The following is a 16,143-nucleotide window of genomic DNA, read 5'->3' as shown; positions in this document are numbered from 1 at the left end:
CAGAATGTTTTCACTTGCTATTCCCTCTGCCTGGAAAATCCTTTTCTTGTGTGTGTGTGTGTGTGTCCAGCTCCTTTTCAATTCTTTACAGCTTAGTTTAACTATCATATCACAAAGCAGCTGTACCCAGTTCCCTCTATTTATTTTTCTTCATAGTAATTACCACAGTCTTACATTATCTTGTTTACATGTTATACCATCATCCCTTACCCCTTTAAAATGAGTCTTCCCGGGCTGCCTGGGTGGCTCAGTTGGTTTAGTGTCTGCCTTTGGCTCAAGTCATGATCTCAGGGTCCTGGGATCAGCAGGGAGTCTGCTTTTCCCTTTGCCCCTCCCCCTGCTCACACTCTCCTCTTGCTCTCGCTCTCTCTTTGTCTCTCAAAGAAATAAAATCTTTAAAAATAAACAAATAAAATGAGTCTTCCCATCCCAAGGTCATTGTAATCCCTAATGCCTAAAATAGTGCCCCCTATTCTTCTAATACCAATTAGGGATATGTTTGGCTGCAAGTAACAACAACAACATGTGACAGTGAACTTAATGAGGGTTTATTTTAACCACCTAGGAAGAAATCCAAAGGCAAGCCGATTGCCGTTATTGTTTTAGTGACCCAAAATACCACTGGCCCCACAGGCTCTTTCCATATTTCTCCTTCATTGTCCTTAGCATGTTGATGTTTCTCCCCTCATTTGTTATAAGATGGCTACTCCAGATATAGGCGTCACATCCACATGTAAGCTGGGGAGACACGAAGAAGGTGCTAATCATGTCCCCTTCTATGAGGGCAAAAGTTTTCCTAGGACTCCCTGAGTAGATTTTCCTTCACATCTCATTACCCATAACTGGGTCGCTGGTTCTGGCTTTGAGGGAGGCTGGAAAATGGATCATATGATGCTTAATTTTATGTGTCAACTTGACTGGGCCACAGGGTGCCCAGATATTTTGGTCAAGTATTATTCCAGGTGCTTCTGTGAGGGTATTTTTGGATGAGATTGACATTAAATTGGTTGACCCAGTGGAGCATACTGCCCTCCCTAATGTAGGTTTCACTCTGTTGCAGATATGAATAGAATAGAAAGGCTGACTCTCTCCCAAGTAAGACAGCATTCTTCCTAGCTGACTTCTTTCAAACTGGGATATTGACTTTTCCCCTGCTTTCAGGTTTGAACCAGGACATCAGCTCTTCTTGGGTCTGGAGCCTGCCAGCCTTTGGATGGGAACCACACCAACACAATCCTGGTTATCAGGCCTTTGGACTTAGACTGGAACAAAACCACCAGCTCTTTTGGGTCTCTACCTTGCTGACTCACCCTGTAGCAGTTGCAACTTGCCTTCTTCCATAATCACATAAGCCAATTCCTTAAAATCAATCAATCGATCAATCAATCAATTCTATTTATTTATTTCCACAGAGAACCCTAATATAGAATATTGTTATGATTGGTTCAAAGTGCTGTACAACAGAAATATTTTTTTATATATAATTTTTTATTTTTTATAAACATATATTTTTATCCCCAGGGGTACAGGTCTGTGAATCACCAGGTTTACACACTTCACAGCACTCACCAAAGCACATACCCTCCCCAATGTCCATAATACCACCCCCTTCTCCCAAACCCCCTCCCCCCAGCAACCCTCAGTTTGTTTTGTGAGATTAAGAGTCACTTATGGTTTGTCTCCCTCCCAATCCCATCTTCTTTCATTTATTCTTCTTGTACCCACTTAAGCCCCCATGTTGCAACACCACTTCCTCATATTAGGGAGATCATATGATAGTTGTCTTTCTCCGCTTGACTTATTTCGCTAAGTATGATACGCTCTAGTTCCATCCATGTTGTCGCAAATGGCAAGATTTCATTTCTTTTGATGGCTGCATAGTATTCCATTGTGTATATATACCACATCTTCTTGATCCATTCATCTGTTGATGGACATCTAGGTTCTTTCCATAGTTTGGCTATTGTGGACATTGCTGCTATAAACATTCGGGTGCACGTGCCCCTTTGGATCACTACGTTTGTATCTTTAGGGTAAATACCCAATAGTGCAATTGCTGGGTCATAGGGCAGTTCTATTTTCAACATTTTGAGGAACCTCCATGCTGTTTTCCAGAGAGGTTGCACCAGCTTGCATTCCCACCAACAGTGTAGGAGGGTTCCCCTTTCTCCGCATCCTCGCCAGCATCTGTCATTTCCTGACTTGTTGATTTTAGCCATTCTGACTGGTGTGAGGTGATATCGCATTGTGGTTTTGATTTGTATTTCCCTGATGCCGAGTGATATGGGGCACTTTTTCATGTGTCTGTTGGCCATCTGGATGTCTTCTTTGCAGAAATGTCTGTTCATGTCCTCTGCCCATTTCTTGATTGGATTATTTGTTCTTTGGGTGTTGAGTTTGCTAAGTTCTTTATAGATTCTGGACACTAGTCCTTTATCTGATATGTCGTTTGCAAATATCTTCTCCCATTCTGTCAGTTGTCTTTTGATTTTGTTAACTGTTTCCTTTGCTGTGCAAAAGCTTTTGATCTTGATGAAATCCCAATAGTTCATTTTTGCCCTTGCTTCCCTTGCCTTTTGCGTTGTTCCTAGGAAGATGTTGCTGCGGCAGAGGTCGAAGAGGTTGCTGCCCGTGTTCTCAAGGATTTTGATGGATTCCTTTCGTACATTGAGGTCCTTCATCCATTTTGAGTCTATTTTTGTGTGTGGTGTAAGGAAATGGTCCAATTTCATTTTTCTGCATGTGGCTGTCCAATTTTCCCAGCACCATTTATTGAAAAGGCTGTCTTTTTTCCATTGGACATTCTTTCCTGCTTTGTCGAAGATTAGTTGACCATAGATTTGAGGGTCTATTTCTGGGCTCTCTATTCTGTTCCATTGATCTATGTGTCTGTTTTTGTGCCAGTACCATGCTGTCTTGATGATGACAGCTTTGTAATAGAGCTTGAAGTCCGGAATTGTGATGCCACCAACGTTGGCTTTCTTTTTCAATATCCCTTTGGCTATTCGAGGTCTTTTCTGGTTCCATATAAATTTTAGCATTATTTGTTCCATTTCTTTGAAAAAGATGGATGGTACTTTGATAGGAATTGCATTAAATGTGTAGATTGCTTTAGGTAGCATAGACATTTTCACAATATTTATTCTTCCAATCCAGGAGCATGGAACATTTTTCCATTTCTTTGTGTCTTCCTCAATTTCTTTCATGAGTACTTTATAGTTTTCTGAGTATAGATTCTGTGTCTCTTTGGTTAGGTTTATTCCTAGGTATCTTATGGTTTTGGGTGCAATTGTAAATGGGATTGACTCCTTAATTTCCCTTTCTTCTGTCTTGCTGTTGGTGTAGAGAAATGCAACTGATTTCTGTGCATTGATTTTATATCCTGACACTTTACTGAATTCCTGTATAAGTTCTAGCAGTTTTGGAGTGGAGTCTTTTGGGTTTTCCACATATAGTATCATATCATCTGTGAAGAGTGATAATTTGACTTCTTCTTTGCCGATTTGGATGCCTTTAATTTCCTTTTGTTGTCTGATTGCTGAGGCTAGGACCTCTAGTACTATGTTGAATAGCAGTGGTGATAATGGACATCCCTGCCGTGTTCCTGACCTTAGTAGAAAAGCTTTCAGTTTTTCTCCATTGAGAATGATATTTGCGGTGGGTTTTTCATAGATAGCTTTGATGATATTGAGGTATGTGCCCTCTATCCCTACACTTTGAAGAGTTTTGATCAGGAAGGGATGCTGTACTTTGTCAAATGCTTTTTCAGCATCTATTGAGAGTATCATATGGTTCTTGTTCTTACTTTTATTGATGTGTTGTATCACATTGACTGATTTGCGGATGTTGAACCAACCTTGCAGCCCTGGAATAAATCCCACTTGGTCGTGGTGAATAATCCTTTTAATGTACTGTTGAATCCTATTGGCTAGTATTTTGTTGAGTATTTTCGCATCTGTGTTCATCAAGGATATTAGTCTATAGCTCTCTTTTTTGGTGGGATCCTTGTCTGGTTTTGGGATCAAGGTGATGCTGGCCTCATAAAATGAGTTTGGAAGTTTTCCTTCCATTTCTATTTTTTGGAACAGTTTTAGGAGAATAGGAATTAGTTCTTCTTTAAATGTTTGGTAGAATTCCCCCGGGAAGCCGTCTGGCCCTGGGCTTTTGTTTGTTTGGAGATTTTTAATGACTGTTTCAATCTCCTTACTGGTTATGGGTCTGTTCAGGCTTTCTATTTCTTCCTGGTTCAGTTGTGGTAGTTTATATGTTTCTAGGAATGCATCCATTTCTTCCAGATTGTCAAATTTATTGCCGTAGAGTTGCTCATAGTATGTTCTTATAATAGTTTGTATTTCTTTGGTGTTAGTTGTGATCTCTCCTCTTTCATTCATGATTTTATTTATTTGGGTCCTTTCTCTTTTCTTTTTGATAAGTCGGGCCAGGGGTTTATCAATTTTATTAATTCTTTCAAAGAACCAGCTCCTACTTTCGTTGATTTGTTCTATTGTTTTTTTGGTTTCTATTTCATTGATTTCTGCTCTGATCTTTATGATTTCTCTTCTCCTGCTGGGCTTAGGGTTTCTTTCTTGTTCTTTTTCCAGCTCCTTTAGGTGTAGGGTTAGGTTGTGTACCTGAGACCTTTCTTGTTTCTTGAGAAAGGCTTGTACCGCTATATATTTTCCTCTCAGGACTGCCTTTGTTGTGTCCCACAGATTTTGAACCGTTGTATTTTCATTATCATTTGTTTCCATGATTTTTTTCAATTCTTCTTTAATTTCCCGGTTGACCCATTCATTCTTTAGAAGGATGCTGTTTAGTCTCCATGTATTTTGGTTCTTTTCAAACTTCCTTTTGTGGTTGAGTTCTAGCTTTAGAGCATTGTGGTCTGAAAATATGCATGGAATGATCCCAATCTTTTGATACCAGTTGAGTCCTGATTTAGGACCGAGGATGTGATCTATTCTGGAGAATGTTCCATGTGCACTAGAGAAGAATGTGTATTCTTGTACAACAGAAATATAATGTGAGTCATTTGTGTAATTCCAAGTCTTCTAGTAGCCACGTTAAATCAAAGATGAAATAACTTGTGGTAATGTATTTTATTTAACCCAAGCTATTCAAAACTTTTACTGTGACCCAAGATCAATGTACAAATTAATAAGGAGATATTTTATAAATTGGAGAATTTTATAATTCAAAATCTGCCATGCATTTTATACTTACAACAAATCTCAATTCAGACCAGCCACATTTCAAGCGTCCAATAGCTGCCTATGGCTAAGGTCTACCATATTGGCCAAAGTAGGTGTAGACCATCAAGATATATTATTTGTATTCAGAATATATAGAGAACTCTTAAAACTCAACAGTAAGAAAACCAACAACTCAACAAGATATGGGGAAAGATTTGAACTGATACTTCACCAAAGAAGAGATACAGATAGCAAATAAATGCACAAAAAGATGTTCAGCACTCAACCTAGCTAGTCATTAGGGAGATGTAAATTAAACCACAATAAAAATCTTACTACACACCTATGAGAATAACTGAAATAAAGAGAAAGACCACAACAAGTGTCATTGAGGGTGAAGGTCAACTGGAACTCTCACTCAGGGCTGTTGGGAATGAAAGTGGTACAACCACTTTGAAAAAGAGCTTGGTATTCCTTAAAAAGTTAGACATACACCTATGATACAACCAAGCCATTTCCTTCCTGTGTATTTACCCAAGAGAAAGAAAATGTTCATACAAAGACCTGTACGTGAATGTTCATAGCAGCTTTGTTTGTTTGTGAACAACCCAAATGTTCATCAACAGATGATTGGGTGAACAAATCATGGCATATAAGGGAACACTGCCCAGGAATAAAAGTAAACTATTGATACCTGCAACAACATAGATGAAACTCAAATAATTATGAAAGAAGTCATATTAAGAAGGGCATGGTAACTGGGCTCCAAGGTGGCAGGGCTACATTAGGTGAAGAAGGAGGTGAAGCATGTGTTTTGAAGGAATAGCCTTGGGTCTGTGCCATTTTGGGACCATGGCGTCTTTTTCTTTTAAGGCTCATAGGCTTCAGTGGAGCCATCTGCTTTTTAGAAGTGTGAACCTCAGCAGGCCACAGGATGACTGCTCTCTGCCATATGAGGGCATCAGTCACATACCCAGTGGTCACACAGTAAGGGTCATTCCTCTGAGCCTGGCATCGGTCATGGCTTATGCTGAAATTGACATACGGTGCAATGAGACATACAGGTAGGTCCAGGCCAAGATACATGACCCAAGGCCACATTAAGGAGGGCCTCAATCCCATACTCCTGTTCCTAAATGCCAACTATTGAAAATTCCAGTGTTGGCTGGAAAAATCTATTATTGATGATCTATTACTGATGCTTCAGTAGAACTCAGCATAGGCAGCATAAACCAGCACAGCTCATAACACAAGCACGAGCAGAACCAGTTAATAAGCCAAAGCAAGAGAAGAGAGACCTCCAGTGGTTGTGGTCATCACCTAAATACCCTCTTGGCACGCCCGTTGTTGGGGTCCATCCTGCCTCTCTGGGGAGACAACATGTGTCGAACTGTTGCGGGGTGGTATGTCATGATGGCCACAACTGGCTTTGAAAAGCTGTATCCTTTTCAGTGGGGAGCCACTGAGGGCTTTAGACAGAATAGGGACAACATTGATTTGGGTCAGAGAAAAATCCCTGGGGTGAAGAGGGATGGTATGCTGCAGTGGGGAAGAAGGGTTGGAAGTGGGAGGAGTGTGGCAAGATGTGTTTTAGGTGACCATATTAGCAGTCCAATGAGAGTTGCAAAAATGTTCACTCTGTAGTTGGGGGAGGGCATGAGGGCAGGTAAGCAGAGTGCCTAGTGGCTTGGAAAGAAAAGGACATGGCTAGGAGGGCTCAGGTAGCTGTTGGCACATTCATTAACCTTGGCGTGCCTCAGTTTCTCTATCTGTACATTAAAAATGCATTAGTCTGCAAGGACCGCCATAACTCACTATCACAAGCTGGTTGGCTTGGACAACAGAAATTTGTTTTCTCACAGTTCTGGGTCCAAGATCAAGGTTTTGGCAGGTCTGATTTCTTCCCAGGCCTCTGCTTCTAGATGATCCTCCCTCCCTCCACCTGGGACTATTCTAATTTCCTCCTCTTATAAAGACAGTGGTTATATTGGCTTCAGGCCCACCCAAATGACCTCGTTTGAACTTAGTTACATCTTTAAAGACATATCTCCAAATGCAGCCACACTCAGGTTTTGGCAGTTAGGACATCAAATATCAATTCTGGAGGGGAGGTAGGCTACAACTCTGCTCATACAGGAGGCTAATGAGAGAATTTACTTCACAGATTTGTGAGGATTAATTGAATTAGGATGTGTAAAATGCTTAGAACAGTGATAAAAAATATTTTTCTGTCATTAAAAAGGACATAGGAAAACGAGGCAGCCATTTCACAGATGTCTCCAAACTCCTGCCTCCTCCAGGAGGGGGATCCTTTGAATCCTAGCTGTTCTCTGAGCCCAGTACTCTCAGAAGCCCTCTTCACCTGCTTCTGGTGTCTCCCGTCTGAGACATCTGAGGTCACAGTTTTTCTTTCTTCTTTTTAAAAATTTTATTTATTTATTAAACACACACACACACACACACACACACACACACACACACCCCACAAGCATGGAGGAGGGTCAGAGGGAAAGGAAGAAGCAAACTCCCCACTGAGCAGGGAGCCCTAGGCAGTGCTCTATCCCAGGACCCTGAGATCATGACCCGAGCGGAAGGCAAACCCTCAACTAGTTGAGCCACCCAGGTGCCCCCAAGGTCAACAGTTCTTTTTTTTTTTTTTTTTTTTAGGATTTTATTTATCCATTGACAGAGAAAGAAGGCATAAGCAGAGGGAGTGGCAGGCAGAGAGAGAAGCAGGCTCCCCGGAGCAGGGAGCCTGATGCGGGACTTGATCCTAGGGCCCGAGGATCATGACCTGAGCCAAAGGCAGACACTTAACGACTGAGCCACCCAGACGTCCCAAGGTCACGGTTCTTAAAGTCAGGATCCTCTTTAATCCCCTTCTCCTCACAGGACAGCTTGACCAGAGGGTGCCTTGAAAATAGCGAAGCCTGTGGTTCTCAAAGTGTGGTCTCTAGATCGTGAGCATCACCGGGGAACTTGCTGGAAGGCAAAGGAAGCAATTCTGTGGGACTATCACCTGGGGGCAGCACAGGACCACTGGTAAGCATGGGCTAGGCCAAGTGCCCACAAATGCAAAAACCTTTCATGGCCTTTTCTGCCTCCAGTCTGGCCCCAAATCTCTCTGCTCTCCCCATAGTGCTGGAAGAACCTCTTGAGAGCCCCTAACCCGACTGTGTTACTGGTTCAGAAATCTTCAGCGGCTCCCTAGGGCAAGAAAGTCTGTCTCCTCCCTCTTGCATCTTCCATGTTGCCCCATGCTCTTTGTACGTTCCCTGGCCTCAAACTGACCTGGGTTTGAATTTCAGCTCTGCCATTTTGGGTGTGACCCGGGCAACACAACATCATTCTGAGCTTTGGTTTCCTTGTCCCTGAAGTGGGGGCAATTAATAAGAGCTTTTCTCATGGGTTATTAGAAGAGAGAGCTGGTTGATAAAGGGCTTTTAGCCCAGGGTCTCGCAGACTGTGTACTCCGTGCCCAGCAACGCCGCTTCCCTTTCTGCACTGCAGTCAGGGCGCCGAGGCCCACACCCTTGCCAGGACCAGAGGGTGTTGTTGAGCTCCACCCATCTCCCCAAGGTCATGACTTCCAGCAGTCGGCTCCTCCCTCTCTTTGCCAGGGGCTTCCTCTGGCTGCTGGTACCCTGTGTGCGTCAAACTCTGTGCGATGAGGATAATACTTGTGTCTATTTCATGGCACTTCTGGAAGGGCCTGGTTATTGCCCCATGGAGAAGGGGGTCCTCAGATTTCTGCCGTCAGGGTGTAGACCTAGCGCTCGCCCTTCTTTAGCCCATCTCTGTGACTCCCCGTACCTACAGGAATGGCCTTGTCAGAATATCCGAGGATGAGGGATAGAGGAGACTCAAAGAGGCTTGGAGCTCTGGTGGCTTCCTGCCCCACCACTCCTGACCTCCTGCCCTTGGGCCACATGGGCTGGCTCAGGCTCCTCTTCCCAATCCACCCCCGCCCCGCCCCGCCCCAGACATCTAAGATGCCCCTGTTGATGTCATAGGGTGTAAGAGGACACCAGGCACCAGGGACTGCCAGATGACCCTGGCACCTTGGCCAGGGCAGCTGGTGCTCTCAGAACCTGGACTGTCTTGGGCTGAGGACCTGGAAGTGATGTGGCCCTTCCGCCTGCAGCCTGCCAGGGCTGGGGGCACAGGCCTTGTCCGATAGTCAGTGTCAGCAGAATTCCACAGTCCTCTATGGCTGTCTCCTGGGGATGGTTTGCCCTTGATCTCCCCGTTCTGTGGGGGGCTGCTCCTGCCCCCGGAAGCAGTAGACTTTCCTCTGCATGGCTGGATGTAAGGGACCCCAAAGTCACGCTCCTCACCCCACAGCTGAACTCTCTCCCCCAACCCTGGCAATCCGTGCTGTCTCTGCAGGAGGTCTGTGGCTGGGCACATCGCCCTCTTCCAGGTAGGCTTTGCAAAAGTTAGCAAACTGTAGCCAGGATCAGCTACGCAATCTGGGGCACTCTGCGCAACACGAAAATGCAGGTTATGAGGGTTAGGAAATGCAGGTTATGAAATTATACAGAATTGCCAGACAATGACAAGGCAGAAGTAAGCCACGTGTAGGGCCCTGCGTGGAGGCCCCGGTGGCACTTGCCTACAGCCCGTCTCTGATGTGATCCTTCTTTCAGCACGCTCAAGTTAGTCAGAACTTCTCTTGCACTAAGGTGTGGCCCTGGAGCTGCTCAGAGAGGATACAAGAACATGGGGTCAAAATGTACCCCTTCCCCAGCTCAGAACATCTGTTGTCCCAATATGCAAGTATCCAAGAGATACTTGGAGCCAGTGTTCTCTGGGCAGGTGGCCTTTCTCACTGGTCCCCTGCCCCTGCTTCAGGGTCCTAGAGTTCTGACAGCCTGAGGGGCAGTTTCTGCCTCCCACCCAGTGGGTCCCAGCCCCGCCTACAGGGGCTGCTGTGTAGGTTGTGTCTGCTCTGGGGTATGGGGAGGATCCGTTGAGGCCCCTTTCCTTTTCCGTGGGCAATCATCAGACCCTTGGGTTTAGGTTTCAGCAGCCCCTGGAGAGCCTCCAGATGTATTCCTTGCACTCAGGGGTGCTCCCAGCTCTCTCTGGGCCCACCCTCCCAGCTTCTCCTCCTAGCTCTGTGCCCTAGGACCCTGGGCTGCATGATTGCCCCAGTGGACTACAGGCATTCTGGCTTCCCCTTGGAGTGGAACCAATGGGAGCAGTAGCAGGAAATTGAAGGGAAGGGGGAATGAAAGGGGTGGGGCACTTATTCCACTAGCTCCCTTCCAGAACCTCCTATCCTGGCTGGCTCCCTGTCCCAGGTTCCAGCTTCTAGTGAGGCAGCTTCCTCCACAGAGCCATCCCTGCCTTTAGGGTCTGACTCTCCTAGCTGATAGCCCTCTGCCCTTGGCTGACCAGGCCCTGGGCTCATCATAGAGTCCAGTTGTCACTACTGTTACCTCCCACATTCTGCCTCCCCCACCCCCAGATGTCCTGATACTCCACCCAAGGCTCTTTGTAAATACTCCCTTTATCAAACTCTCCCAGGATTTTCCTGAATTGAATTTGCATCTATTTCCTTCTGGGATCCTGACTGGTATAAGAATCTTTGTTCTCTGTTGTACTCCCAAATCTGACTTTGTAGCTCCCAGTCCCTTGGGACAGCTAGGTCAGGAGGTTAGTATCCAGGAACTCCAGTCAGGGCCCACTCTCTGGCTTCTTGCAGAAGTCGGACCCTCCCTCATGTTTTCCCAAAGATGTCCACTGGAGCCTCTGTTTACAGCTAACTGGGAAACAGGGACCTAGATGTTGTATCTTTTCCTTTCAGCTTCAGGGCCTGATGGAGGCAAGCTGGTTTCCTCAGTCAGCACCTCAGCGCCAGAGAGATCCCCTTTGATCAGGTGACTAGGTAATCAGATAAGCAGAGAATCAGATAACTAGGCAACCAGGTGAGTAGACAGTAAGGCAGATAGACCTGTGGACAGCACTTGCTGAAGAGCTCTTCCTTTTCTAGTATTCTCATCCTATCTGCTCCTCTTCCTGTTAGTCCCCTAGCTTACCATTGACCTAAACCAATCAGCCAATCAGTCTTAATCAAAGCTGATCTCAGGACCTTTCTTACCAAGAAGAGATTCTTTCTTGCTGGACCTGCTGAGGGATAATGAGGTCTGGACCTCCTGACCTTAAATCCAGGACAGAGGCCAACCAGGAAGACAGCAGGGCTGAAAAGTAGATATTGAGCCCCATTCCTGAAGCTGGTTACTCTAGAAACTTTCAATTATATGAACAAAGAGGATTCCCTTTTTGCTTAAAGTCAGTTTATGTGGAGTGTAATAATAAGAAATACACGTATTTCGTGTTTGTCTCCATTCTTGGCACAGAGTATCTCGAAACCCTTCGAATTTCTTAGGTGATAGGAGTGTCTTTTGTTATTTGTAATGAGTCCTACTGATCATACTTGCGTGTATGCTAATGAGGTGATTTGGGGGGCTGGTCCCTATATAGTCTCTGGATGGGCTTCCCAAACTCCTAGGAGTTTCTTCATCTGGTTGCTAATCTGTATCTCTTCTATTAACCTGGTAATGAAAGTATAAATAAATATTTCCCTGAATCTGTGAGGCACCCTAGCAAATTACTGGAGCTGAGGAGGGGGTGTGGAGAGCCCTGATTTATAGCTGGTCAGTCTGAAGTAGGGGTGGCCTGGACTTGTGATTGGTCCTTGAGGTGAGGAGCAGTCTATTTGCCCCTAGCTTTATTGGGATGTAATTGACATATAACATTGTTTAAGTGGTATACATTGTGTTCATTTGATACACTTATATACAGCAAAATGATTATCACCCTAGTTGGTTTCTACTGCCATCTTGCTACAGAATTACCTTTTTTTTTTTTTTGGTGATCAGGACTTTTAAGGTTTACTTTCTTAGCTCCATAAGTGAGATCATACAGTATTTGCTTTTGTAGGGCTTATTTCACTTAGCGTGATGTCCTCAAGTTTCAACCAAGTTGTTGCAAATGGCAGGATTTCCTTCTTTCTCATGAGCTGAGCAGTATTCCATTTTACACACACACACACACACACACACACACACACACATCCCACATCTTCCTTATCCATTCATCTGTTAACAGACACTCCTGTTCTTTCCATATCTTGGCTATTGTGAATCATAGTGAAGTCAGAGGTGCAGATAATCTCTTGGAGATCCTATTTGCATTTTGTTTGGATACTTCCCCAGAAGTGGCCTTACTGGATCAGGTGATAGTTCCCTTTTAATATTTTTATTAATTAAATATGTTTTATTAATTTAATTTGCATATTAAAATTATTTATAAATAATTAACGATAATTATTATGAATATTTATATATATCATGTATAAATATAAATGATTTAGAAATAAAAGTTATTTATACATAATTAAGTAGAATTATGTATAAATAATTAAATATAAATAAAATAAGATTTAATTTATAAATTAAAATTATAAATATAAAATGATAAAATAATAAATTAATAAATTATTAATTTTGTGTTGATAAAAATGAAATTTTAATAATTAACATTGTGAATTGGGTACTAGTTTTTACCTGTGGGGTCTGAGGCTACCCCCAGGTAGAGAGGATCAGAATGGAGTTAAATTTTAGGACAACCCAGTTGGAGGCCACTGGAGAAATTAATTGCATTGCCCTGGGGGCAACCCCATGCATCTGGTTTGTGAAGTGTTTTGTGTGAGAGTGTCCAGAGGGCTTCCCAGACCCTGCAAAGGCTAAGAGCACTGGCTGGGGTGGGGGATCCACAGATGCTTTGTGTCACTGGCCTGCCATTGAGTGTGAGAGGGATCAGGAGAGAACGGCCCACACAACAGGCCTCTCTTTGCTTGTGAGAGTCACTTGGGAGGCCTGGGATCAAACCTGAGTTTCCTTCTTGCGAGCTGGGTCCATGGATATGTCCCTTCTGCTCTCAGGTCCTGGCTTCTCATGGGTAGCTGTGGGAAGAACTTCTTGGCCTGCTTTGCCGCTGAAGGAGAGCACCATTCCCTGGGGGCCATTGGTGGGATGTGAAGGCCTGGAAGCTGCTCTCAGAGCCCAAGTCCTCGTGGCCTTCAGGAGAGAAGCCAGGGCTCCCTGTCCCTATTCTTCATTCAGAAAGCTCAGGCTCCCAGCGAGGGTAAGAGCCTCCTGCCGTGGCAGCTAAGCCTTCTCCACTGGGGACCTCTCCCGCTTTCTCTTTGTGCTTCCCTCAAACCCTGCCCGGAACTGGTGTAGCACAGGGAGCTGAACACATGTTAATGCCATTTTATCAGGAAAGCCCATCTGTTCTCACAACTCAGCCTTTAAGGGCTTGGGATCGCTTGTCCTGAATGCTTAGAGCTGTGCTTCTCAAAGAATGGACTTCAGACCGGAAGGGAACTTGTTAAAATGCACATTCTCAGGCCCCACACCATACTTGGGTGGGGGGCAGCAATGTGTGTTTGCAGGAGACCCCCCCCCAGCCCCGCCCTCTCCCCTGCCCCCAGAATGCTTGCTCAAGTGTGAGAAGCTCTTGGAGCTGCAGTGAAAACAGCATGCAGCCATTGCTGGTCCCCAAGGGGTAGGAGGGGAGGATCTGGTACCTGCTTAGATCTCTTGGATGTGCAGGTAACCCATCGCCTCCCCTGCCCCCCACCAGTGGGCCGCAGCCAAGGACTGATGGTTGAGATGTTACAGCCTGACCCTTTATCTCAAGGTGGGACATACTGGTGGGAATTACTCTCCAGATCCCCTCTGTGAATTGGGTCAAGGCTTTAATGGTTAGACTTTAATCGCACCAAGTTGCTACTTATCCCAAATGCCTAGAGCTGTCATTGGTGCAACAGGTATGAGTGACCCCGTGACACTCTGATGTAGAAAGAAAATGTCTGTTGACTTGCTTTGGAAAAATAAAAATAAACTTGGCTCCAAGGCCTTGCCTACCAAGATGACTATGCTGGGTTCCTGTCCCCTGCAAGCTGGTTCCAAGTCAGTCAGGAGGGCCTTCTGCAGTCCTAGGAGCTGCCCTTCCCCACCCCCCTACCCACATCTCAAGTGCTGCTGAGCACCACTGCGGGGAGGGGGCCATTTTCCTCCTGGTCTCAAAGACTCAGCTTGATTGCAAAGAATCTGTCCTCAGTCAAGACATCACAGGGACATGTTTCCCAGGGAAATTAAAAACAACGACAACAACAACAACAACAAAAATGGCGATTATTCTCTTCCCCCACTGCCCTTCCTGAGAGGAGGGAGAAGAAAATGTTTACTTGCTGTCTTCAATGAGGGAAAACTAAACCAAACCAAACCAAACCAAACCAAAGGCAGGGCATGAATTAGCTTCCCCAGTGGGTATCAGAGCAGAAGGCGTGCGTGCATGTGTGCGAGTGTGCATGCAGAGGTGCGTGTGTATGTGTGTGTGTGCAGGGATGTGTTTTCAGGTGTGTACTTAGAGGTGCATTTACATGCTTGAGCCTGGGACTCGGGTTCCATTACAGAAAGATAGTAACCAAGGCCAGAAGTCCCATCACGGCCCATCACCCACTCTACTAAACCCCCAGAAGGTGTCAGTCATGCCCTCCGTGTCGTGTTGTTTCTTCCCAGGGCCTCCTGACTGCTGACTGCTACCGCTCTCACCTGCTACCCTGTAGGAGCCCCCTGGGAGCATGGCAGCTGTTGCTGGACAGGACAGTGCGATGACCTGTCTGGGCTCCAGCACCTCTCTGCTTTGGGACGGCAGGGGTCTAACATCCTGAGTTGGGAGTAAAACCAGCAAAACCTGGGTTATTTTCACCCTAAACATATCCAGAGGCCTGGGGGTGACAGAGAAAAGGAATTTAGTTGAACAAAAATAAAAAAGATCAGACAGAAATATAGGAAAACATTTAGAGTCTCTTTTTCCCTGGGATCGGGGCTTCTGGGTGCTGTCTAGTCATGGCTTTGCTTTTATTTGCATTTAGACTTTCTAAAACCAGGATGAATTATGTGTACAATTAAAAATGAAACCACAAAATAATGACAAACACCCCCACCTCCCTTCCTTGAGTGCCAGCTTCCTTTCCTACCCCCCCATTATCAGAGGAAAGCTTTTACTTCCTCAACTTGGTCTTACGCAAACCTCTCCGTACACAGAAAGAAATGGGAAGACTAGTATAGCAAACACCCATCCAGTGTGCAATATACCCCTCCACCTAAGTTCAAAAGTGCTAATTTTTTAAATCTTTTCTTTATTTGTACGTAGATACGTTTTTCTGAAACATTTGTAAGTAAATTGTGATGTGTTTCAACTCTGAACACATCTGAATACATCATCTACATTTCAAGATTCCAAAGACTCTAGGCACCAGTTTCATGTGGAATGTCCCACAATCTGGTTCAGCGACTGTCACCCTCCATCCTCAGCCTATTTGGCTCCACAGGATGTTTCTCTGGACTGCTTCCCCTGTCCAGATTGGCTGCAGATTCAGGGTCTATTGGAAGCCCCACCTCCTCCACAAAGCCTTCCCTGGAGTTACCAAATAGACCCTGTTCTGTTATTGAGCTCTTCGTCCAACATTTCACGAGTAGAACAGTTCAGCCCGAGACCCAGTCCTGTTCTCTGGGAGCCTGCGGTCCCAAGCAAAGGGCAGGTAACAGGCAATTAGGCAGTGGGTGCTGTGGGACGCTCTAGGACTTGGTGCTGGGGGAGGAGTCCAGGGAGGGGAGCCTCCCAGAGGCTGGGAGTGGTCAGAGAGGGTATTTCAGAGAGATGGAGGGCATCCAAGCTGAGCCCTGAAAGATCCATGGGGAGGATGGGGAGCCAGGCACAGGTCAGGATAGGCAGAAGTCGTCTTGGTTAGATGCTCACATTAGAAAAATTTCTCTGCCCACCTAGTCAAAAATACTGTTTGAATACATGAGCCACAGAAGAGAGAATGGGTTAGAGAAGGACAGAACTGGAAGTATTACAGTCATCCAGG

At 45.2% G+C, this 16,143-nt stretch overlaps 1 long non-coding RNA gene across 1 annotated transcript in view; it reads left to right on the top strand.

The window, feature by feature from the left end:
* Positions 1–16,143, top strand: part of LOC132021754 (uncharacterized) — a 63,538-nt gene that overhangs the window by 24,257 nt on the left and 23,138 nt on the right. Inside the window, exon 2 of the long non-coding RNA XR_009405438.1 lies at positions 8,085–8,234. This is a non-coding gene — a long non-coding RNA (uncharacterized LOC132021754). The remainder of the gene's footprint in view (positions 1–8,084; positions 8,235–16,143) is intronic.

This window comes from Mustela nigripes, chromosome 7 (assembly GCF_022355385.1).
Source record: "Mustela nigripes isolate SB6536 chromosome 7, MUSNIG.SB6536, whole genome shotgun sequence".
In the NCBI taxonomy this organism is placed as follows: domain Eukaryota; kingdom Metazoa; phylum Chordata; class Mammalia; order Carnivora; family Mustelidae; genus Mustela; species Mustela nigripes.
This window is presented reverse-complemented; position numbering and strand designations above follow the sequence as displayed.